The sequence below is a fragment of the Schistocerca gregaria genome, unplaced genomic scaffold, assembly GCF_023897955.1.
Source record: "Schistocerca gregaria isolate iqSchGreg1 unplaced genomic scaffold, iqSchGreg1.2 ptg000097l, whole genome shotgun sequence".
In the NCBI taxonomy this organism is placed as follows: Eukaryota; Metazoa; Arthropoda; class Insecta; order Orthoptera; family Acrididae; genus Schistocerca; species Schistocerca gregaria.
In genome coordinates this window covers 2,198,325-2,219,323 of record NW_026061713.1, presented here as the reverse complement: position 1 = coordinate 2,219,323, position 20,999 = coordinate 2,198,325, and the positions used below count along the sequence as shown (strand labels likewise).

General features: G+C 42.7%; 2 protein-coding genes across 2 annotated transcripts in view; both read left to right on the top strand.

Annotated features, from left to right (window-relative positions):
• LOC126301744 (integrin beta-like protein 1) overlaps nt 1–6,974 on the top strand; it is a 66,960-nt gene extending 59,986 nt beyond the window's left edge. The window contains exon 5 of the mRNA XM_049991715.1: nt 5,875–6,974. The gene's annotated coding sequence lies outside the window, so the exon portion shown is untranslated. The remainder of the gene's footprint in view (nt 1–5,874) is intronic.
• Nucleotides 6,975–15,088: 8,114 nt separating this feature from the next.
• The window catches only part of LOC126301746 (keratin-associated protein 5-8-like), a 51,662-nt gene continuing 45,751 nt past the window's right edge, over nt 15,089–20,999 (top strand). Inside the window, exon 1 of the mRNA XM_049991717.1 lies at nt 15,089–15,408. The gene's annotated coding sequence lies outside the window, so the exon portion shown is untranslated. The remainder of the gene's footprint in view (nt 15,409–20,999) is intronic.

Here is a 20,999-nt window from a genome sequence, read left to right as displayed (position 1 = left end):
AAGTGTGAGTCAGTGTAGTGCTTCTTCCCAAATAAGTGTGTGTCAGTGTAGTGCTTCTTCCCAAATAAGTGTGTGTCTGTGTAGTGCTTCTTCCCAAATAGGTGTGTGTCTGTGTAGTGCTTCTTCCCAAATAGGTGTGTGTCTGTGTAGTGTTTCTTCCCAAACAAGTGTTTGTCAGTATAGTGCTTCTTCCCAAATACGTGTGTGTCAGTGTAGTGCTTCTTCCCAAAAAAGTGTGTGTCCGTGTAGTGTTTCTTCCCAAATAGGTGTGTGTCTGTGTAGTGCTTCTTCCCAAATAGGTGTGTGTCTGTGTAGTGCTTCTTCCCAAATAGGTGTGTGCCTGTTTAGTGCTTCTTCCCAAATAGGTGTGTGTCAGTGTAGTGCTTCTTCCCAAATAGGTGTGTGTCAGTGTAGTGCTTCTTCCCAAATAAGTGTGTGTCAGTGTAGTCCTTCTTCCCAAATAAGTGTGTGTCCGTGTAGTGCTTATTCCCAATTAGGTGTGTGTCAGTGTAGTGCTTCTTCCCAAATAGGTGTGTGTCAGTGTAGTGCTTCTTCCCAAATAGTTGTGTGTCAGTGTAGTGCTTCTTCTAAAATAGGTGTATGTGTGTGTGTAGTGCTTCTTCCCAAATAGGTGTGTGTCAGTGTAGTGCTTCTTCCCAAATAGGTGTGTGTCAGTGTAGTGCTTCTTCCCAAATAAATGTGTGTCAGTGTTGTGCTTCTTCCCAAATAGGTGTGTGTCAGTGTAGTGCTTCTTCCCAAATAGGTGTGTGTCAGTGTAGTGCTTCTTCCCAAATAAGTGTGTGTCAGTGTAGTGCTTCTTCCCAAATAGGTGTGTGTCTGTGTAGTGCTTCTTCCCAAATAGGTGTGTGTCTGTGTAGTGCTTCTTCCCAAATAAGTGTGTATCAGTGTAGTGCTTCTTCCCAAGTAAGTGTGTGTAAGTGTAGAGCTTCTTCGCAAATAAGTGTGTGTCAGTGTAGTGCTTCTTCCCAAATAAGTGTGTGTCAGTGTAGTGCTTCTTCCCAAATAGGTGTGTGTCATTGTAGTGCGTCTTCCCAAATAAGTGTGTATCAGTGTAGTGCTTCTTCCCAAATAGGTGTGTGTCAGTATAGTGCTTCTTCCCATATAGGTGTTTGTCAGTGTAGTCCTTCTTCCTAAATAAGTGTGTGTCCGTGTAGTGCTTCTTCCCAAATATGTGTGTGTCAGTGTAGTGCTTCTTCCCAAATAGGTGTGTGTCAGTGTGGTGCTTCTTCCCAAATAGGTGTGTGTCAGTGTAGTGCTTCTTCTAAAATAGGTGTGTGTGTGTGTAGTGCTTCTTCCCAAATAGGTGTGTGTCAGTGTAGTGCGTCTTCCCAAATAGCTGTGTGTCAGTGTAGTGCTTCTTCCCAAATAGGTGTGTGTCAGTGTAGTGCTTCTTTTCAAATAGGTGTGTGTCTATGTAATGCTTCTTCCCAAATAGGTGTGTGTCTGTGTAGTGCTTCTTCCCAAATAGGTGTGTGTCAGTGTAGTGCTTCTTTCCAAATAAGTGTGTGTCTGTGTAGTGCTTCTTCCCAAATAGGTGTGTGACAGTGTAGTGCTTCTTCCCAAATAGGTGTGTGTCTGTGTAGTGCTTCTTCCCAAATAGGTGTGTGTCTATGTAATGCTTCTTCCCAAATAGGTGTGTGTCTGTGTAGTGCTTCTTCCCAAATAGGTGTGTGTCAGTGTAATGCTTCTTCCCAAATAAGTGTCTGTCAGTGTAGTGCTTCTTCCCAAATAAGTGTGTGTCAGTGTAGTGCTTATTCCCAATAGGTGTGTGTAAATGTCGAGCTTCTTTGAAAATAAGTGTAAGTCAGTATAGTGCTTCTTCCCAAATAGGTGTGTGTCAGTGTAGTGCTTCTTTTCAAATAGGTGTGTGTCTATGTAATGCTTCTTCCCAAATAGGTGTGTGTCTGTGTAGTGCTTCTTCCCAAATAGGTGTGTGTCAGTGTAATGCTTCTTCCCAAATAAGTGTGTGTCTGTGTTGTGCTTCTTCCCAAATAGGTGTGTGTCAGTGTAGTGCTTCTTCCCAAATAGGTGTGTGTCTCTGTAGTGCTTCTTCCCAAATAGGTGTGTGTCTGTGTAGTGCTTCTTCCCAAATAGGTGTGTGTCTGCATAGCGCTTCCTCCCAAATAAATGTGTGTCAGTGTAGTGCTTCTTCCCAAATAAGTGTGTGTCAGTGTAGTGCTTCTTCCCAATAAGTGTGTGTAAATGTCGAGCTTCTTTGCAAATAAGTGTAAGTCAGTGTAGTGCTTCTTCCCAAATAAGTGTGTGTAAGTGTCGAGCTTCTTTGCAAATAAGTATGAGTCAGTGTAGTTCTTCTTCCCAAAAAAGTGTGAGTCAGTGTAGTGATTCTTCACAAATATGAGTGTGTCAGTGTAGTGCTTCTTCCACAATAAGTGTGTGTCGGTGTAGTGCTTCTTCCCAAATAAGTGTGTGTAAGTGTGGAGCTTCTTCGCAAATAGGTGTGTGTCAGTGTCGTGGTTCTTCCCAAATAGGTGTGTGTCAGTGTAGTGCTTCATCATAAGTAAGTGTGTGTCAGTATAGTGCTTCTTCCCAAATACGTGTGTGTCAGTGTAGTTCTTCTTCCCAAATAAGTGTGTGTCAGTGTAGTGCTTCTTCCCAAATAAGTGTGAGTCAGTGTAGTGCTTCTTTCCAAATAAGTGTGTGTAAGTGTCGAGCTTCTTCGCAAATAAGTGTGAGTCAGTGTAGTGCTTCTTCCCAAATAAGTGTGTGTCTGTGTAGTGCTTCTTCCCAAATAGGTGTGTGTCTGTGTAGTGTTTCTTCCCAAACAAGTGTTTGTCAGTGTAGTGCTTCTTCCCAAATACGTGTGTGTCAGTGTAGTGCTTCTTCCCAAATAAGTGTGTGTCCGTGTAGTGCTTCTTCCCAAATAGGTGTGTGTCTGTGTAATGCTTCTTCCCAAATATGTGTGTGTCTGTGTAGTGCTTCTTCCCAAATAGGTGTGTGCCTGTTTAGTGCTTCTTCCCAAATAGGTGTGTGTCAGTGTAGTGCTTCTTCCCAAATAGGTGTGTGTCAGTGTAGTGCTTCTTCCCAAATAAGTGTGTGTCAGTGTAGTCCTTCTTCCCAAATAAGTGTGTGTCCGTGTAGTGCTTATTCCCAAATAGGTGTGTGTCAGTGTAGTGCTTCTTCCCAAATAGGTGTGTGTCAGTGTAGTGCTTCTTCCCAAATAGTTGTGTGTCAGTGTAGTGCTTCTTCTAAAATAGGTGTATGTCTGTGTGTAGTGCTTCTTCCCAAATAGGTGTGTGTCAGTGTAGTGCTTCTTCCCAAATAGGTGTGTGTCAGTGTAGTGCTTCTTTTCAAATAGGTGTGTGTCTATGTAATGCTTCTTCCCAAATAGGTGTGTGTCAGTGTAGTGCTTATTCCCAAATAGGTGTGTGTCAGTGTTGTGCTTCTTCCCAAATAGGTGTGTGTCTGTGTAGTGCTTCTTCCCAAATAAGAGCGTATCAGTGTAGTGCTTCTTCCCAAGTAAGTGTGTGTAAGTGTCGAGCTTCTTCGCAAATAAGTGTGTGTCAGTGTAGTGCTTCTTCCCAAATAAGTGTGTGTCAGTGTAGTGCTTGTTCCCAAATAAGTGTGTGTCAGTGTAGTGCTTCTTCCCAAATAAGTGTGTGTCAGTGTAGTGCTTCTTCCCAAATAGGTTTGTGTCAGTGTAGTGCTTCTTCAAAAATAAGTGTGTGTCAGTGTAGTGCGTCTTCCCAAATAGCTGTGTGTCAGTGTAGTGCTTCTTCCCAAATAGGTGTGTGTCAGTGTAGTGCTTCTTTTCAAATACGTGTGTGTCTATGTAATGCTTCTTCCCAAATAGGTGTGTGTCTGTGTAGTGCTTCTTCCCAAATAGGTGTGTGTCAGTGTAATGCTTCTTCCCAAATAAGTGTGTGTCAGTGTAGTGCTTCTTCCCAAATAGGTGTGTGTCAGTGTAGTGCTTCTTCCCAAATTGGTGTGTGTCTGTGTAGTGCTTCTTCCCAAATAGGTGTGTGTCTGTGTAGCGCTTCTTCCCAAATAAATGTGTGTCAGTGTAGTGCTTCTTCCCAAATAAGTGTGTGCCAGTGTAGTGCTTATTCCCAATAAGTGTGTGTAAATGTCGAGCTTCTTTGCAAATAAGTGTAAGTCAGTATAGTGCTTCTTCCCAAATAGGTGTGTGTCAGTGTAGAGCTTCTTTTCAAATAGGTGTGTGTCTATGTAATGCTTCTTCCCAAATAGGTGTGTGTCTGTGTAGTGCTTCTTACCAAATAGGTGTGTCAGTGTAGTGCTTCTTCCCAAATAAGTGTGTGTCTGTCCAGTGCTTCTTCCCAAATGGGTGTGTGTCAGTGTAGTGCTTCTTCCCAAATAGGTGTGTGTCTGTGTAGTGCTTCTTCCCAAATAGGTGTGTGTCTGCGTAGCGCTTCTTCCCAAATAAGTGTGTGTCAGTGTAGTGCTTCTTCCCAAATATGTGTGTGTCTGTGTAGTGCTTCTTCCCAATAAGTGTGTGTAAATGTCGAGCTTCTATGCAAATAAGTGTAAGTCAGTGTAGTGCTTCTTCCCAAATAAGTGTGTGTAAGTGTCGAGCTTCTTCGCAAATAAGTATGAGTCAGTGTAGTTCTTCTTCCCAAATAAGTGTGAGTCAGTGTAGTGATTCTTCACAAATAAGTGTGTGTCAGTGTAGTGCTTCTTATAAAATAAGTGTGTGTCGGTGTAGTGCTTCTTCCCAAACAAGTGTGTGTAAGTGTGGAGCTTCTTCGCAAATAGGTGTGTGTCAGTGTCGTGGTTCTTCCCAAATAGGTGTGTGTCAGTGTAGTGCTTCATCATAAGTAAGTGTGTGTCAGTATAGTGCTTCTTCCCAAATACGTGTGTGTCAGTGTAGTGCTTCTTCCCAAATAGGTGTGTGTCAGTGTAGTGCTTCTTCCCAAATAAGTGTGAGTCAGTGTAGTGCTTCTTCCCAAATAAGTGTGTGTAAGTGTCGAGCTTCTTCGCAAATAAGTGTGAGTCAGTGTAGTGCTTCTTCCCAAATAAGTGTGTGTCAGTGTAGTGCTTCTTCCCAAATAAGTGTGTGCCTGTGTGTTGCTTATTCCCAAATAGGTGTGTGTCTGTGTAGTGTTTCTTCCCAAACAAGTGTGTGTCAGTGTAGTGCTTCTTCCCAAATACGTGTGTGTCAGTGTAGTGCTTCTTCCCAAATAAGTGTGTGTCCGTGTAGTGCTTCTTCCCAAATAGGTGTGTGTCTGTGTAGTGCTTCTTCCCAAATAGGTGTGTGTCTGTGTAGTGCTTCTTCCCAAATAGGTGTGTGTCTGTGTAGTTCTACTTCCCATATAGGTGTGTGTCTGTGTAGTGCTACTTCCCAAATAGGTGTGTGTCTGTGTCGTGCTTCTTCCCAAATAAGTGTGTGTCAGTGTAGTGCTTCTTCCCAAATAAGTGTGTGTCAGTGTAGTGCTTCTTCCCAAATAAGTGTGTGTCTGTGTAGTGCTTCTTCCCAAATAGGTGTGTGCCTGTGTAGTGCTTATTCCCAAATAGGTGTGTGTCAGTGTAGTGCTTATTCCCAAATAGGTGTGTGTCAGTGTAGTGCTTCTTCCCAAATAGGTGTGTGTCAGTGTAGTGCTTCTTCCCAAATAGTTGTGTGTCAGTGTAGTGCTTCTTCCCAAATAAGTGTGTGTCAGTGTAGTGCTTCTTCCCAAATAGGTGTGTGTCAGTATAGTGCTTCTTCCCAAATAGGTGTGTGTCTGTGTAGTGCTTATTCCCAAATAGGTGTGTGTCAGTGTAGTGCTTCTTAACAAATAGGTGTGTGTCTGTGTAGAGCTTCTTCCCAAATAGGTGTGTGTCTGTGTAGTGCTTCTTCCCAAATAAGTGTGTGTAAGTGTAGTGCATCTTCCCAAATAGGTGTGTGTCAGTGTAGTGATTGTCCCCAAATAGGTGTGTGTCAGTGTAGTGCTTGTCCCCAAATAGGTGTGTGTCAGTGTAGTGCTTGTCCCCAAATAGGTGTGTGTCAGTGTAGTGCTTCTTCCCAAGTAGGAGTGTGTCAGTGTAGTGCTTCTTCCCAAATAGGTGTGTGTCAGTGTACTGCTTCTTCCCAAATAGGTGTGTGTCAGTGTAGTGCTTCTTCCCAAATAGGTGTGTATCAGTGTAGTGCTTCTTCCCAAATAGGTGTGTGTCTGTGTAGTGCTTCTTCCCAAATAGGTGTGTGTCAGTGTAGTGCTTCTTCCCAAATAGGTGTGTGTCAGTGTAGTGCTTCTTCCCAAGTAAGTGTGTGTCACTGTAGTGCTTCTCCCCAGATAAGTGTGTGTAAGTGTCAAGCTTCTTCGCAAATAGGTTTGTGTCAGTGTCGTGCTTCTTCCCAAATAAATGTGTGTAAGTGTAGTGCATCTTCCCAAATAGGTGTGTGTCAGTGTAGTGATTGTCCCCAAATAGGTGTGTGTCAGTGTAGTGCTTGTCCCCAAATAGGTGTGTGTCAGTGTAGTGCTTGTCCCCAAATAGGTGTGTGTCAGTGTAGTGCTTCTTCCCAAGTAGGAGTGTGTCAGTGTAGTGCTTCTTCCCAAATAGGTGTGTGTCAGTGTACTGCTTCTTCCCAAATAGGTGTGTGTCAGTGTAGTGCTTCTTCCCAAATAGGTGTGTATCAGTGTAGTGCTTCTTCCCAAATAGGTGTGTGTCTGTGTAGTGCTTCTTCCCAAATAGGTGTGTGTCAGTGTAGTGCTTCTTCCCAAATAGGTGTGTGTCAGTGTAGTGCTTCTTCAAAAGATAGGTGTGTGTCAGTGTAGTGCTTCTTCCCAAATAGGTGTGTGTCAGTGTAGTGCTTCTTCCCAAATAAGTGTGTGTCAGTGTAGTGCTTCTTCCCAAATAGGTGTGTGTCTGTGTAGTGCTTCTTCCCAAATAGGTGTGTGTCTGTGTAGTGCTTCTTCCCAAATAAGTGTGTATCAGTGTAGTGCTTCTTCCCAAGTAAGTGTGTGTAAGTGTAGAGCTTCTTCGCAAATAAGTGTGTGTCAGTGTAGTGCTTCTTCCCAAATAAGTGTGTGTCAGTGTAGTGCTTCTTCCCAAATAGGTGTGTGTCAGTGTAGTGCTTCTTTTCAAATAGGTGTGTGTCTATGTAATGCTTCTTCCCAAATAGGTGTGTGTCTGTGTAGTGCTTCTTCCCAAATAGGTGTGTGTCAGTGTAGTGCTTCTTCTAAAATAAGTGTGTGTGTGTGTAGTGCTTCTTCCCAAATAAGTGTGTGTCAGTGTAGTGCTTCTTCCCAAATAAGTGTGTGTATGTGTCGAGCTTCTTCGCAAATAAGTTTGAGTCAGTGTAGTGCTTCTTCCCAAATAAGTGTGTGTCAGTGTAGTGCTTCATCCCAAATATTTGTGTGTCAGTGTAGTGATTGTCCCCAAATAGGTGTGTGTCAGTGTAGTGCTTGTCTCCACATAGGTGTGTGTCAGTGTAGTGCTTCTTCCCAAATAGGTGTGTGTCAGTATAGTGCTTCTTCCCATATAGGTGTTTGTCAGTATAGTCCTTCTTCCTAAATAAGTGTGTGTCCGTGTAGTGCTTCTTCCCAAATATGTGTGTGTCAGTGTAGTGTTTCTTCCCAAATAGGTGTGTGTCAGTGTGGTGCTTCTTCCCAAATAGGTGTGTGTCAGTGTAGTGCTTCTTCTAAAATAGGTGTGTGTGTGTGTAGTGCTTCTTCCCAAATAGGTGTGTTTCAGTGTAGTGCGTCTTCCCAAATAGCTGTGTGTCAGTGTAGTGCTTCTGCCCAAATAGGTGTGTGTCAGTGTAGTGCTTCTTTTCAAATAGGTGTGTGTCTATGTAATGCTTCTTCCCAAATAGGTGTGTGTCTGTGTAGTGCTTCTTCCCAAATAGGTGTGTGTCAGTGTAGTGCTTCTTCCCAAATAAGTGTGTGTCTGTGTAGTGCTTCTTCCCAAATAGGTGTGTGTCAGTGTAGTGCTTCTTCCCAAATAAGTGTGTGTCTGTGTAGTGCTTCTTCCCAAATAGGTGTGTGTCTGTGTAGTGCTTCTTCCCAAATAAGTGTGTATAAGTGTAGTGCTTCTTCCCAAGTAAGTGTGTGTAAGTGTAGAGCTTCTTCGCAAATAAGTGTGTGTCAGTGTAGTGCTTCTTCCCAAATAAGTGTGTGTCAGTGTAGTGCTTCTTCCCAAATAAGTGTGTGTCAGTGTAGTGCTTATTCCCAATAAGTGTGTGTAAATGTCGAGCTTCTTTGAAAATAAGTGTAAGTCAGTATAGTGCTTCTTCCCAAATAGAGGTGTGTCAGTGTAGTGCTTCTTTTCAAATAGGTGTGTGTCTATGTAATGCTTCTTCCCAAATAGGTGTGTGTCTGTGTAGTGCTTCTTCCCAAATAGGTGTGTGTCAGTGTAATGCTTCTTCCCAAATAAGTGTGTGTCTGTGTTGTGCTTCTTCCCAAATAGGTGTGTGTCAGTGTAGTGCTTCTTCCCAAATAGGTGTGTGTCTGTGTAGTGCTTCTTCCCAAATAAGTGTGTGTCAGTGTAGTGCTTCTTCCCAATAAGTGTGTGTAAATGTCGAGCTTCTTTGCAAATAAGTGTAAGTCAGTGTAGTGCTTCTTCCCAAATAAGTGTGTGTAAGTGTCGAGCTTCTTCGCAAATAAGTATGAGTCAGTGTATTTCTTCTTCCCAAAAAAGTGTGAGTCAGTGTAGTGATTCTTCACAAATATGTGTGTGTCAGTGTAGTGCTTCTTCCACAATAAGTGTGTGTCGGTGTAGTGCTTCTTCCCAAATAAGTGTGTGTAAGTGTGGAGCTTCTTCGAAAAATAGGTGTGTGTCAGTGTCGTGGTTCTTCCCAAATAGGTGTGTGTCAGTGTAGTGCTTCATCATAAGTAAGTGTGTGTCAGTATAGTGCTTCTTCCCAAATACGTGTGTGTCAGTGTAGTGCTTCTTCCCAAATAAGTGTGTGTCAGTGAAGTGCTTCTTCCCAAATAAGTGTGAGTCAGTGTAGTGCTTCTTCCCAAATAAGTGTGTGTAAGTGTAGAGCTTCTTCGCAAATAAGTGTGAGTCAGTGTAGTGCTTCTTCCCAAATAAGTGTGTGTCAGTGTAGTGCTTCTTCCCAAATAAGTGTGTGTCTGTGTAGTGCTTCTTCCCAAATAGGTGTGTGTCTGTGTAGTGTTTCTTCCCAAACAAGTGTTTGTCAGTATAGTGCTTCTTCCCAAATACGTGTGTGTCAGTGTAGTGCTTCTTCCCAAATAAGTGTGTGTCCGTGTAGTGCTTCTTCCCAAATAGGTGTGTGTCAGTGTAGTGCTTCTTCCCAAATAAGTGTGTGTCAGTGTATTCCTTCTTCCCAAATAAGTGTGTGTCCGTGTAGTGCTTAGTCCCAATTAGGTGTGTGTCAGAGTAGTGCTTCTTCCCAAATAGGTGTGTGTCAGTGTAGTGCTTCTTCAAAAGATAGGTGTGTGTCAGTGTAGTGCTTCTTCCCAAATAGGTGTGTGTCAGTGTAGTGCTTCTTCCCAAATAAGTGTGTGTCAGTGTAGTGCTTCTTCCCAAATAGGTGTGTGTCTGTGTAGTGCTTCTTCCCAAATAGGTGTGTGTCTGTGTAGTGCTTCTTCCCAAATAAGTGTGTATCAGTGTAGTGCTTCTTCCCAAGTAAGTGTGTGTAAGTGTAGAGTTTCTTCGCAAATAAGTGTGTGTCAGTGTATTGCTTCTTCCCAAATAAGTGTGTGTCAGTGTAGTGCTTCTTCCCAAATAGGTGTGTGTCAGTGTAGTGCGTCTTCCCAAATAAGTGTGTATCAGTGTAGTGCTTCTTCCCAAATAGGTGTGTGTCAGTATAGTGCTTCTTCCCATATAGGTGTTTGTCAGTGTAGTCCTTCTTCCTAAATAAGTGTGTGTCCGTGTAGTGCTTCTTCCCAAATATGTGTGTGTCAGTGTAGTGCTTCTTCCCAAATAGGTGTGTGTCAGTGTGGTGCTTCTTCCCAAATAGGTGTGTGTCAGTGTAGTGCTTCTTCTAAAATAGGTGTGTGTGTGTATAGTGCTTCTTCCCAAATAGGTGTGTGTCAGTGTAGTGCGTCTTCCCAAATAGCTGTGTGTCAGTGTAGTGCTTCTTCCCAAATAGGTGTGTGTCAGTGTAGTGCTTCTTTTCAAATAGGTGTGTGTCTATGTAATGCTTCTTCCCAAATAGGTGTGTGTCTGTGTAGTGCTTCTTCCCAAATAGGTGTGTGTCAGTGTAGTGCTTCTTCCCAAATAAGTGTGTGTCAGTGTAGTGCTTCTTCCCAAATAAGTGTGTGTCAGTGTAGTGCTTATTCCCAATAAGTGTGTGTAAATGTCGAGCTTCTTTGAAAATAAGTATAAGTCAGTATAGTGCTTCTTCCCAAATAGGTGTGTGTCAGTGTAGTGCTTCTTTTCAAATAGGTGTGTGTCTATGTAATGCTTCTTCCCAAATAGGTGTGTGTCTGTGTAGTGCTTCTTCCCAAATAGGTGTGTGTCAGTGTAATGCTTCTTCCCAAATAAGTGTGTGTCTGTGTTGTGCTTCTTCCCAAATAGGTGTGTCAGTGTAGTGCTTCTTCCCAAATAGGTGTGTGTCTCTGTAGTGCTTCTTCCCAAATAGGTGTGTGTCTGTGTAGTGCTTCTTCCCAAATAGGTGTGTGTCTGCATAGCGCTTCCTCCCAAATAAATGTGAGTCAGTGTAGTGCTTCTTCCCAAATAAGTGTGTGTCAGTGTAGTGCTTCTTCCCAATAAGTGTGTGTAAATGTCGAGCTTCTTTGCAAATAAGTGTAAGTCAGTGTAGTGCTTCTTCCCAAATAAGTGTGTGTAAGTGTCGAGCTTCTTCGCAAATAAGTATGAGTCAGTGTATTTCTTCTTCCCAAAAATGTGTGAGTCAGTGTAGTGATTCTTCACAAATATGTGTGTGTCAGTGTAGTCCTTCTTCCACAATAAGTGTGTGTCGGTGTAGTGCTTCTTCCCAAATAAGTGTGTGTAAGTGTGGAGCTTCTTCGCAAATAGGTGTGTGTCAGTGTCGTGGTTCTTCCCAAATAGGTGTGTGTCAGTGTAGTGCTTCATCATAAGTAAGTGTGTGTCAGTATAGTGCTTCTTCCCAAATACGTGTGTGTCAGTGTAGTGCTTCTTCCCAAATAAGTGTGTGTCAGTGTAGTGCTTCTTCCCAAATAAGTGTGTGTAAGTGTCGAGCTTCTTCGCAAATAAGTATGAGTCAGTGTATTTCTTCTTCCCAAAAAAGTGTGAGTCAGTGTAGTGATTCTTCACAAATATGTGTGTGTCAGTGTAGTGCTTCTTCCACAATAAGTGTGTGTCGGTGTAGTGCTTCTTCCCAAATAAGTGTGTGTAAGTGTGGAGCTTCTTCGCAAATAGGTGTGTGTCAGTGTAGTGGTTCTTCCCAAATAGGTGTGTGTCAGTGTAGTGCTTCATCATAAGTAAGTGTGTGTCAGTATAGTGCTTCTTCCCAAATACGTGTGTGTCAGTGTAGTGCTTCTTCCCAAATAAGTGTGTGTCAGTGTAGTGCTTCTTCCCAAATAAGTGTGAGTCAGTGTAGTGCTTCTTCCCAAATAATTGTGTGTAAGTGTAGAGCTTCTTCGCAAATAAGTGTGAGTCAGTGTAGTGCTTCTTCCCAAATAAGTGTGTGTCAGTGTAGTGCTTCTTCCCAAATAAGTGTGTGTCTGTGTAGTGCTTCTTCCCAAATAGGTGTGTGTCTGTGTAGTGTTTCTTCCCAAACAAGTGTTTGTCAGTATAGTGCTTCTTCCCAAATACGTGTGTGTCAGTGTAGTGCTTCTTCCCAAATAAGTGTGTGTCCGTGTAGTGCTTCTTCCCAAATAGGTGTGTGTCTGTGTAGTGCTTCTTCCCAAATAGGTGTGTGTCTGTGTAGTGCTTCTTCCCAAATAGGTGTGTGCCTGTTTAGTGCTTCTTCCCAAATAGGTGTGTGTCAGTGTAGTGCTTCTTCCCAAATAGGTGGGTGTCAGTGTAGTGCTTCTTCCCAAATAAGTGTGTGTCAGTGTAGTCCTTCTTCCCAAATAAGTGTGTGTCCGTGTAGTGCTTATTCCCAATTAGGTGTGTGTCAGTGTAGTGCTTCTTCCCAAATAGGTGTGTGTCAGTGTAGTGCTTCTTCAAAAGATAGGTGTGTGTCAGTGTAGTGCTTCTTCCCAAATAGGTGTGTGTCAGTGTAGTGCTTCTTCCCAAATAAGTGTGTGTCAGTGTAGTGCTTCTTCCCAAATAGGTGTGTGTCTGTGTAGTGCTTCTTCCCAAATAGGTGTGTGTCTGTGTAGTGCTTCTTCCCAAATAAGTGTGTATCAGTGTAGTGCTTCTCCCCAAGTAAGTGTGTGTAAGTGTAGAGCTTCTTCGCAAATAAGTGTGTGTCAGTGTAGTGCTTCTTCCCAAATAAGTGTGTGTCAGTGTAGTGCTTCTTCCCAAATAGGTGTGTGTCAGTGTAGTGCGTCTTCCCAAATAAGTGTGTATCAGTGTAGTGCTTCTTCCCAAATAGGTGTGTGTCAGTATAGTGCTTCTTCCCATATAGGTGTTTGTCAGTGTAGTCCTTCTTCCTAAATAAGTGTGTGTCCGTGTAGTGCTTCTTCCCAAATATGTGTGTGTCAGTGTAGTGCTTCTTCCCAAATAGGTGTGTGTCAGTGTGGTGCTTCTTCCCAAATAGGTAGGTGTCAGTGTAGTGCTTCTTCTAAAATAGGTGTGTGTGTGTGTAGTGCTTCTTCCCAAATAGGTGTGTGTCAGTGTAGTGCGTCTTCCCAAATAGCTGTGTGTCAGTGTAGTGCTTCTTCCCAAATAGGTGTGTGTCAGTGTAGTGCTTCTTTTCAAATAGGTGTGTGTCTATGTAATGCTTCTTCCCAAATAGGTGTGTGTCTGTGTAGTGCTTCTTCCCAAATAGGTGTGTGTCAGTGTAGTGCTTCTTCCCAAATAAGTGTGTGTCTGTGTAGTGCTTCTTCCCAAATAGGTGTGTGTCAGTGTAGTGCTTCTTCCCAAATAGGTGTGTGTCTGTGTAGTGCTTCTTCCCAAATAGGTGTGTGTCTGTGTAGCGCTTCTTCCCAAATAAGTGTCTGTCAGAGTAGTGCTTCTTCCCAAATAAGTGTGTGTCAGTGTAGTGCTTATTCACAATAAGTGTGTGTAAATGTCGAGCTTCTTTGAAAATAAGTGTAAGTCAGTATAGTGCTTCTTCCCAAATAGGTGTGTGTCAGTGTAGTGCTTCTTTTCAAATAGGTGTGTGTCTATGTAATGCTTCTTCCCAAATAGGTGTGTGTCTGTGTAGTGCTTCTTCCCAAATAGGTGTGTGTCAGTGTAATGCTTCTTCCCAAATAAGTGTGTGTCTGTGTTGTGCTTCTTCCCAAATAGGTGTGTGTCAGTGTAGTGCCTCTTCCCAAATAGGTGTGTGTCTCTGTAGTGCTTCTTCCCAAATAGGTGTGTGTCTGTGTAGTGCTTCTTCCCAAATAGGTGTGTGTCTGCATAGCGCTTCCTCCCAAATAAATGTGTGTCAGTGTAGTGCTTCTTCCCAAATAAGTGTGTGTCAGTGTAGTGCTTCTTCCCAATAAGTGTGTGTAAATGTCGAGCTTCTTTGCAAATAAGTGTAAGTCAGTGTAGTGCTTCTTCCCAAATAAGTGTGTGTAAGTGTCGAGCTTCTTCGCAAATAAGTATGAGTCAGTGTATTTCTTCTTCCCAAAAAAGTGTGAGTCAGTGTAGTGATTCTTCACAAATATGTGTGTGTCAGTGTAGTGCTTCTTCCACAATAAGTGTGTGTCGGTGTAGTGCTTCTTCCCAAATAAGTGTGTGTAAGTGTGGAGCTTCTTCGCAAATAGGTGTGTGTCAGTGTCGTGGTTCTTCCCAAATAGGTGTGTGTCAGTGTAGTGCTTCATCATAAGTAAGTGTGTGTCAGTATAGTGCTTCTTCCCAAATACGTGTGTGTCAGTGTAGTGCTTCTTCCCAAATAAGTGTGTGTCAGTGTAGTGCTTCTTCCCAAATAAGTGTGAGTCAGTGTAGTGCTTCTTCCCAAATAAGTGTGTGTAAGTGTAGAGCTTCTTCGCAAATAAGTGTGAGTCAGTGTAGTGCTTCTTCCCAAATAAGTGTGTGTCAGTGTAGTGCTTCTTCCCAAATAAGTGTGTGTCTGTGTAGTGCTTCTTCCCAAATAGGTGTGTGTCTGTGTAGTGCTTCTTCCCAAATAGGTGTGTGTCTGTGTAGTGTTTCTTCCCAAACAAGTGTTTGTCAGTATAGTGCTTCTTCCCAAATACGTGTGTGTCAGTGTAGTGCTTCTTCCCAAAAAAGTGTGTGTCCGTGTAGTGCTTCTTCCCAAATAGGTGTGTGTCTGTGTAGTGCTTCTTCCCAAATAGGTGTGTGTCTGTGTAGTGCTTCTTCCCAAATAGGTGTGTGCCTGTTTAGTGCTTCTTCCCAAATAGGTGTGTGTCAGTGTAGTGCTTCTTCCCAAATAGGTGTGTGTCAGTGTAGTGCTTCTTCCCAAATAAGTGTGTGTCAGTGTAGTCCTTCTTCCCAAATAAGTGTGTGTCCGTGTAGTGCTTATTCCCAATTAGGTGTGTGTCAGTGTAGTGCTTCTTCCCAAATAGGTGTGTGTCAGTGTAGTGCTTCTTCCCAAATAGTTGTGTGTCAGTGTAGTGCTTCTTCTAAAATATGTGTATGTGGGTGTGTAGTGCTTCTTCCCAAATAGGTGTGTGTCAGTGTAGTGCTTCTTCCCAAATAGGTGTGTGTCAGTGTAGTGCTTCTTCCCAAATAAATGTGTGTCCGTGTTGTGCTTCTTCCCAAATAGGTGTGTGTCAGTGTAGTGCTTCTTCCCAAATAGGTGTGTGTCTGTGTAGTGCTTCTTCCCAAATAGGTGTGTGTCTATGTAGCGCTTCTTCCCAAATAAGTGTGTGCCAGTGTAGTGCTTCTTCCCAAATAAGTGTGTGTCAGTGTAGTGCTTCTTCCCAATAAGTGTGTGTAAATGTCGAGCTTCTTTGCAAATAAGTGTAAGTCAGTGTAGTGCTTCTTCCCAAATAAGTGTGTGTAAGTGTCGAGCTTCTTCGCAAATAAGTATGAGTCAGTGTAGTTCTTCTTCCCAAATAAGTGTGAGTCAGTGTAGTGATTCTTCCCAAATAAGTGTGTGTCAGTGTAGTGCTTCTTCCAAAATAAATGTGTGTCGGTGTAGTGCTTGTTCCCAAATAAGTATGTGTCAGTGTAGTGCTTCTTCCCAAATAAGTGTGAGTCAGTGTAGTGCTTCTTCCCAAATAAGTGTGAGTCAGTGTAGTGCTTCTTCCCAAATAAGTGTGTGTAAGTGTCGAGCTTCTTCGCAAATAAGTGTGAGTCAGTGTAGTGCTTCTTCCCAAATAAGTGTGTGTCTGTGTAGTGCTTCTTCCCAAATAAGTGTTAGTCAGTGTAGTGCTTCTTCCCAAATAGGTGTGTGTCAGTGTAGTGCTTCTTCCCAAATAAGTGTGTGTCAGTGTAGTGCTTCTTCCCAAATAGGTGTGTGTCAGTATAGTGCTTCTTCCCAAATAGGTGTGTGTCAGTGTAGTGCTTCTTCCCAAATAGGTGTGTGTCTGTGTAGTGCTTCTTCCCAAATAGGTGTGTGTCTGTGTAGTGCTCCTTCACAAATAGGTGTGTGTCAGTGTAGTGCTTCTTCCCAAATAGGTGTGTGTCTGTGTAGTGCTTCTTCCCAAATAGGTGTGTGTCTGTGTAGTGCTTATTCCCAAATAAGTGTGTGTCCGTGTAGTGCTTCTTCCCAAATAAGTGTGTGTCAGTGTAGTGCTTCTTCCCAATAAGTGTGTGTAAATGTCGAGCTTCTTTGCAAATAAGTGTAAGTCAGTGTAGTGCTTCTTCCCAAATAAGTGTGTGTAAGTGTCGAGCTTGTTCGCAAATAAGTATGAGTCAGTGTAGTTCTTCTTCCCAAATAAGTGTGAGTCAGTGTAGTGATTCTTCCCAAATAAGTGTGTGTCAGTGTAGTGCTTCTTCCAAAATAAGTGTGTGTCGGTGTAGTGCTTCTTCCCAAATAAGTGTGTGTAAGTGTGGAGCTTCTTCGCAAATAGGTGTGTGTCAGTGTCGTGGTTCTTCCCAAATAGGTGTGTGTCAGTGTAGCGCTTCATCATAAGTAAGTGTGTGTCAGTATAGTGCTTCTTCCCAAATACGTGTGTGTCAGTGTAGTGCTTCTTCCCAAAGAAGTGTGTGTCAGTGTAGTGCTTCTTCCCAAATAAGTGTTAGTCAGTGTAGTGCTTCTTCCCAAATAGGTGTGTGTCAGTGTAGTGCTTCTTCCCAAATAAGTGTGTGTCAGTGTAGTGCTTCTTCCCAAATAGGTGTGTGTCAGTATAGTGCTTCTTCCCAAATAGGTGTTTGTCAGTGTAGTCCTTCTTCCCAAATAAGTGTGTGTCCGTGTAGTGCTTATTCCCAAATAGGTGTGTGTCAGTGTAGTGCTTCTTCCCAAATAGGTGTGTGTCAGTGTAGTACTTCTTCCCAAATAGTTGTGTGTCAGTGTAGTGCTTCTTCTAAAATAGGTGTATGTGTGTGTGTAGTGCTTCTTCCCAAATAGGAGTGTGTCAGTGTAGTGCTTCTTCCCAAATAGGTGTGTGTCAGTGTAGTGCTTCTTCCCAAATAGGTGTGTGTCAGTGTAGTGCTTCTTCCCAAATAGGTGTGTGTCAGTGTAGTGCTTCTTCCCAAATAGGTGTGTGTCTGTGTAGTGCTTCTTCCCAAATAGGTGTGTGTCTATGTAGCGCTTCTTCCCAAATAAGTGTGTGCCAGTGTAGTGCTTCTTCCCAAATAAGTGTGTGTCAGTGTAGTGCTTCTTCCCAATAAGTGTGTGTAAATGTCAAGCTTCTTTGCAAATAAGTGTAAGTCAGTGTAGTGCTTCTTCCCAAATAAGTGTGTGTAAGTGTCGAATTTCTTCGCAAATATGTATGAGTCAGTGTAGTTCTTCTTCCTAAATAAGTGTGAGTCAGTGTAGTGATTCTTCCCAAATAAGTGTGTGTCAGTGTAGTGCTTCTTCCAAAATAAGTGTGTGTCGGTGTAGTGCTTGTTCCCAAATAAGTGTGTGTCAGTGTAGTGCTTCTTCCCAAATAAGTGTGAGTCAGTGTAGTGCTTCTTCCCAAATAAGTGTGAGTCAGTGTAGTGCTTCTTCCCAAATAAGTGTGTGTAAGTGTGGAGCATCTTCGCAAATAAGTGTGAGTCAGTGTAGTGCTTCTTCCCAAATAAGTGTGTGTCTGTATAGTGCTTCTTCCCAAATAGGTGTGTGTCTGTGTAGTGCTTATTCCCAAATAGTTGTGTGTCAGTGTAGTGCTTCTTCCCAAATAGGTGTGTGTCTGTGTAGTGCTTCTTCCCAAATAGGTGTGTGTCTGTGTAGTGCTTATTAACAAATAGGTGTGTGTCAGTGTAGTACTCCTTCACAAATAGGTGTGTGTCAGTGTAGTGCTTCTTCCCAAATAGGTGTGTGTCTGTGTAGTGCTTCTTCCCAAATAGGTGTGTGTCTGTGTAGTGCTTATTCCCAAATAAGTGTGTGTCCGTGTAGTGCTTCTTCCCAAATAAGTGTGTGTCAGTGTAGTGCTTCTTCCCAATAAGTGTGTGTAAATGTCGAGCTTCTTTGCAAATAAGTGTAAGTCAGTGTAGTGCTTCTTCCCAAATAAGTGTGTGTAAGTGTCGAGCTTGTTCGCAAATAAGTATGAGTCAGTGTAGTTCTTCTTCCCAAATAAGTGTGAGTCAGTGTAGTGATTCTTCCCAAATAAGTGTGTGTCAGTGTAGTGCTTCTTCCAAAATAAGTGTGTGTCGGTGTAGTGCTTCTTCCCAAATAAGTGTGTTTAAGTGTGGAGCTTCTTCGCAAATAGGTGTGTGTCAGTGTCGTGGTTCTTCCCAAATAGGTGTGTGTCAGTGTAGCGCTTCATCATAAGTAAGTGTGTGTCAGTATAGTGCTTCTTCCCAAATACGTGTGTGTCAGTGTAGTGCTTCTTCCCAAATAAGTGTGTGTCAGTGTAGTGCTTCTTCCCAAATAAGTGTGAGTCAGTGTAGTGCTTCTTCCCAAATAAGTGTGTGTAAGTGTCGAGCTTCTTCGCAAATAAGTGTGAGTCAGTGTAGTGCTTCTTCCCAAATAAGTGTGAGTCAGTGTAGTGCTTCTTCCCAAATACGTGTGTGTCAGTGTAGTGCTTCTTCCCAAATAAATGTGTGTCTGTGTAGTGCTACTTCCCTAAATAGGTGTGTGTCTGTGTAGTGCATCTTCCCAAATAAGTGTGTCTGTGTAGTGCTTTTTACCAAATAGGTGTGTGTCTGTGTAGTGCTACTTCCCAAATAGGTGTGTGTCTGTGTAGTGCTACTTCCCAAATAGGTGTGTGTCTGTGTCGTGCTTCTTCCCAAATAAGTGTGTGTCAGTGTAGTGCTTCTTCCCAAATAAGTGTGTGTCTGTGTAGTGCTTCTTCCCAAATAAGTGTGTGTCTGTGTAGTGCTTCTTCCCAAATAGGTGTGTGTCAGTGTAGTGCTTCTTCCCAAATAGGTGTGTGTCTGTGTAGTGCTTCTTCCCAAATAGGTGTGTGTCTATGTAGCGCTTCTTCCCAAATAAGTGTGTGCCAGTGTAGTGCTTCTTCCCAAATAAGTGTGTGTCAGTGTAGTGCTTCTTCCCAATAAGTGTGTGTAAATGTCGAGCTTCTTTGCAAATAAGTGTAAGTCAGTGTAGTGCTTCTTCCCAAATAAGTGTGTGTAAGTGTCGAGCTTCTTCGCAAATAAGTATGAGTCAGTGTAGTTCTTCTTCCCAAATAAGTGTGAGTCAGTGTAGTGATTCTTCCCAAATAAGTGTGTGTCAGTGTAGTGCTTCTTCCAAAATAAATGTGTGTCGGTGTAGTGCTTGTTCCCAAATAAGTGTGTGTCAGTGTAGTGCTTCTTCCCAAATAAGTGTGAGTCAGTGTAGTGCTTCTTCCCAAATAAGTGTGAGTCAGTGTAGTGCTTCTTCCCAAATAAGTGTGTGTAAGTGTCGAGCTTCTTCGCAAATAAGTGTGAGTCAGTGTAGTGCTTCTTCCCAAATAAGTGTGTGTCTGTGTAGTGCTTCTTCCCAAATAGGTGTGTGTCTGTGTAGTGCTTATTCCCAAATAGGTGTGTGTCAGTGTAGTGCTTCTTCCCAAATAGGTGTGTGTCTGTGTAGTGCTTCTTCCCAAATAGGTGTGTGTCTGTGTAGTGCTCCTTCACAAATAGGTGTGTGTCAGTGTAGTGCTTCTTCCCAAATAGGTGTGTGTCTGTGTAGTGCTTCTTCCCAAATAGGTGTGTGTCTGTGTAGTGCTTATTCCCAAATAAGTGTGTGTCCGTGTAGTGCTTCTTCCCAAATAAGTGTGTGTCAGTGTAGTGCTTCTTCCCAATAAGTGTGTGTAAATGTCGAGCTTCTTTGCAAATAAGTGTAAGTCAGTGTAGTGCTTCTTCCCAAATAAGTGTGTGTAAGTGTCGAGCTTGTTCGCAAATAAGTATGAGTCAGTGTAGTTCTTCTTCCCAAATAAGTGTGAGTCAGTGTAGTGATTCTTCCCAAATAAGTGTGTGTCAGTGTAGTGCTTCTTCCAAAATAAGTGTGTGTCGGTGTAGTGCTTCTTCCCAAATAAGTGTGTGTAAGTGTGGAGCTTCTTCGCAAATAGGTGTGTGTCAGTGTCGTGGTTCTTCCCAAATAGGTGTGTGTCAGTGTAGCGCTTCATCATAAGTAAGTGTGTGTCAGTATAGTGCTTCTTCCCAAATACGTGTGTGTCAGTGTAGTGCTTCTTCCCAAATAAGTGTGTGTCAGTGTAGTGCTTCTTCCCAAATAAGTGTTAGTCAGTGTAGTGCTTCTTCCCAAATAGGTGTGTGTCAGTGTAGTGCTTCTTCCCAAATAAGTGTGTGTCAGTGTAGTGCTTCTTCCCAAATAGGTGTGTGTCAGTATAGTGCTTCTTCCCAAATAGGTGTTTGTCAGTGTAGTCCTTCTTCCCAAATAAGTGTGTGTCCGTGTAGTGCTTATTCCCAAATAGGTGTGTGTCAGTGTAGTGCTTCTTCCCAAATAGGTGTGTGTCAGTGTAGTACTTCTTCCCAAATAGTTGTGTGTCAGTGTAGTGCTTCTTCTAAAATAGGTGTATGTGTGTGTGTAGTGCTTCTTCCCAATTAGGTGTGTGTCAGTGTAGTGCTTCTTCCGAAATAGGTGTGTGTCAGTGTAGTGCTTCTTCCCAAATAGGTGTGTGTCAGTGTAGTGCTTCTTCCGAAATAGGTGTGTGTCAGTGTAGTGCTTCTTCCCAAATAGGTGTGTGTCTGTGTAGTGCTTCTTCCCAAATAGGTGTGTGTCTATGTAGCGCTTCTTCCCAAATAAGTGTGTGCCAGTGTAGTGCTTCTTCCCAAATAAGTGTGTGTCAGTGTAGTGCTTCTTCCCAATAAGTGTGTGTAAATGTCAAGCTTCTTTGCAAATAAGTGTAAGTCAGTGTAGTGCTTCTTCCCAAATAAGTGTGTGTAAGTGTCGAATTTCTTCGCAAATAAGTATGAGTCAGTGTAGTTCTTCTTCCTAAATAAGTGTGAGTCAGTGTAGTGATTCTTCCCAAATAAGTGTGTGTCAGTGTAGTGCTTCTTCCAAAATAAGTGTGTGTCGGTGTAGTGCTTGTTCCCAAATAAGTGTGTGTCAGTGTAGTGCTTCTTCCCAAATAAGTGTGAGTCAGTGTAGTGCTTCTTCCCAAATAAGTGTGAGTCAGTGTAGTGCTTCTTCCCAAATAAGTGTGTGTAAGTGTGGAGCTTCTTCGCAAATAAGTGTGAGTCAGTGTAGTGCTTCTTCCCAAATAAGTGTGTGTCTGTATAGTGCTTCTTCCCAAATAGGTGTGTGTCTGTGTAGTGCTTATTCCCAAATAGTTGTGTGTCAGTGTAGTGCTTCTTCCCAAATAGGTGTGTGTCTGTGTAGTGCTTCTTCCCAAATAGGTGTGTGTCTGTGTAGTGCTTATTCCCAAATAGGTGTGTGTCAGTGTAGTACTCCTTCACAAATAGGTGTGTGTCAGTGTAGTGTTTCTTCCGAAATAGGTGTGTGTCTGTGTAGTGCTTCTTCCCAAATAGGTGTGTGTCTGTGTAGTGCTTATTCCCAAATAAGTGTGTGTCCGTGTAGTGCTTCTTCCCAAATAAGTGTGTGTCAGTGTAGT